The sequence below is a fragment of the Sinocyclocheilus anshuiensis genome, unplaced genomic scaffold (genome assembly GCF_001515605.1).
Source record: "Sinocyclocheilus anshuiensis isolate Anshui unplaced genomic scaffold, SAMN03320099.WGS_v1.1 scaffold988, whole genome shotgun sequence".
Classification (NCBI taxonomy): Eukaryota; Metazoa; Chordata; class Actinopteri; order Cypriniformes; family Cyprinidae; genus Sinocyclocheilus; species Sinocyclocheilus anshuiensis.
This window is the reverse complement of record NW_015548246.1, coordinates 971,857-975,524: the sequence shown is the minus strand read 5'-3', so window position 1 is coordinate 975,524 and position 3,668 is coordinate 971,857.

Sequence of the window (3,668 nt, the reverse complement as noted above, 5' to 3'; positions counted from 1 at the left end):
TGATAGATAGATAGATAGATAGATAGATAGATAGATAGATAGATAGACAGATAGATGATAGATAGATAGATAGAACGATAGATATATAGAACGATAGATAGATAGATAGATAGATAGATAGATGATAGATAGATAGAACGATAGAACGATAGAACGATAGATAGATAGATAGAACGATAGAACGATAGAACGATAGATAGATAGATAGAACGATAGAACGATAGAACGATAGATAGATAGATAGAACGATAGAACGATAGAACGATAGATAGATAGATAGAACGATAGAACGATAGAACGATAGATAGATAGATAGAACGATAGAACGATAGAACGATAGATAGATAGATAGAACGATAGAACGATAGAACGATAGATAGATAGATAGAACGATAGAACGATAGAACGATAGATAGATAGATAGAACGATAGAACGATAGAACGATAGATAGATAGATAGAACGATAGAACGATAGAACGATAGATAGATAGATAGAACGATAGAACGATAGAACGATAGATAGATAGATAGAACGATAGAACGATAGAACGATAGATAGATAGATAGAACGATAGAACGATAGAACGATAGATAGATAGATAGAACGATAGAACGATAGAACGATAGATAGATAGATAGAACGATAGAACGATAGAACGATAGATAGATAGATAGAACGATAGAACGATAGAACGATAGATAGATAGATAGAACGATAGAACGATAGAACGATAGATAGATAGATAGAACGATAGAACGATAGAACGATAGATAGATAGATAGAACGATAGAACGATAGAACGATAGATAGATAGATAGAACGATAGAACGATAGAACGATAGATAGATAGATAGAACGATAGAACGATAGAACGATAGATAGATAGATAGAACGATAGAACGATAGAACGATAGATAGATAGATAGAACGATAGAACGATAGAACGATAGATAGATAGATAGAACGATAGAACGATAGAACGATAGATAGATAGATAGAACGATAGAACGATAGAACGATAGATAGATAGATAGAACGATAGAACGATAGAACGATAGATAGATAGATAGAACGATAGAACGATAGAACGATAGATAGATAGATAGAACGATAGAACGATAGAACGATAGATAGATAGATAGAACGATAGAACGATAGAACGATAGATAGATAGATAGAACGATAGAACGATAGAACGATAGATAGATAGATAGAACGATAGAACGATAGAACGATAGATAGATAGATAGAACGATAGAACGATAGAACGATAGATAGATAGATAGAACGATAGAACGATAGAACGATAGATAGATAGATAGAACGATAGAACGATAGAACGATAGATAGATAGATAGAACGATAGAACGATAGAACGATAGATAGATAGATAGAACGATAGAACGATAGAACGATAGATAGATAGATAGAACGATAGAACGATAGAACGATAGATAGATAGATAGAACGATAGAACGATAGAACGATAGATAGATAGATAGAACGATAGAACGATAGAACGATAGATAGATAGATAGAACGATAGAACGATAGAACGATAGATAGATAGATAGAACGATAGAACGATAGAACGATAGATAGATAGATAGAACGATAGAACGATAGAACGATAGATAGATAGATAGAACGATAGAACGATAGAACGATAGATAGATAGATAGAACGATAGAACGATAGAACGATAGATAGATAGATAGAACGATAGAACGATAGAACGATAGATAGATAGATAGAACGATAGAACGATAGAACGATAGATAGATAGATAGAACGATAGAACGATAGAACGATAGATAGATAGATAGAACGATAGAACGATAGAACGATAGATAGATAGATAGAACGATAGAACGATAGAACGATAGATAGATAGATAGAACGATAGAACGATAGAACGATAGATAGATAGATAGAACGATAGAACGATAGAACGATAGATAGATAGATAGAACGATAGAACGATAGAACGATAGATAGATAGATAGAACGATAGAACGATAGAACGATAGATAGATAGATAGAACGATAGAACGATAGAACGATAGATAGATAGATAGAACGATAGAACGATAGAACGATAGATAGATAGATAGAACGATAGAACGATAGAACGATAGATAGATAGATAGAACGATAGAACGATAGAACGATAGATAGATAGATAGAACGATAGAACGATAGAACGATAGATAGATAGATAGAACGATAGAACGATAGAACGATAGATAGATAGATAGAACGATAGAACGATAGAACGATAGATAGATAGATAGAACGATAGAACGATAGAACGATAGATAGATAGATAGAACGATAGAACGATAGAACGATAGATAGATAGATAGAACGATAGAACGATAGAACGATAGATAGATAGATAGAACGATAGAACGATAGAACGATAGATAGATAGATAGAACGATAGAACGATAGAACGATAGATAGATAGATAGAACGATAGAACGATAGAACGATAGATAGATAGATAGAACGATAGAACGATAGAACGATAGATAGATAGATAGAACGATAGAACGATAGAACGATAGATAGATAGATAGAACGATAGAACGATAGAACGATAGATAGATAGATAGAACGATAGAACGATAGAACGATAGATAGATAGATAGAACGATAGAACGATAGAACGATAGATAGATAGATAGAACGATAGAACGATAGAACGATAGATAGATAGATAGAACGATAGAACGATAGAACGATAGATAGATAGATAGAACGATAGAACGATAGAACGATAGATAGATAGATAGAACGATAGAACGATAGAACGATAGATAGATAGATAGAACGATAGAACGATAGAACGATAGATAGATAGATAGAACGATAGAACGATAGAACGATAGATAGATAGATAGAACGATAGAACGATAGAACGATAGATAGATAGATAGAACGATAGAACGATAGAACGATAGATAGATAGATAGAACGATAGAACGATAGAACGATAGATAGATAGATAGAACGATAGAACGATAGAACGATAGATAGATAGATAGAACGATAGAACGATAGAACGATAGATAGATAGATAGAACGATAGAACGATAGAACGATAGATAGATAGATAGAACGATAGAACGATAGAACGATAGATAGATAGATAGAACGATAGAACGATAGAACGATAGATAGATAGATAGAACGATAGAACGATAGAACGATAGATAGATAGATAGAACGATAGAACGATAGAACGATAGATAGATAGATAGAACGATAGAACGATAGAACGATAGATAGATAGATAGAACGATAGAACGATAGAACGATAGATAGATAGATAGAACGATAGAACGATAGAACGATAGATAGATAGATAGAACGATAGAACGATAGAACGATAGATAGATAGATAGAACGATAGAACGATAGAACGATAGATAGATAGATAGAACGATAGAACGATAGAACGATAGATAGATAGATAGAACGATAGAACGATAGAACGATAGATAGATAGATAGAACGATAGAACGATAGAACGATAGATAGATAGATAGAACGATAGAACGATAGAACGATAGATAGATAGATAGATAGATGATAGACAGATAGACAGATAGACAGACCGACAGATAGATAGATAGATAGATGATAGATAGATAGATAGAT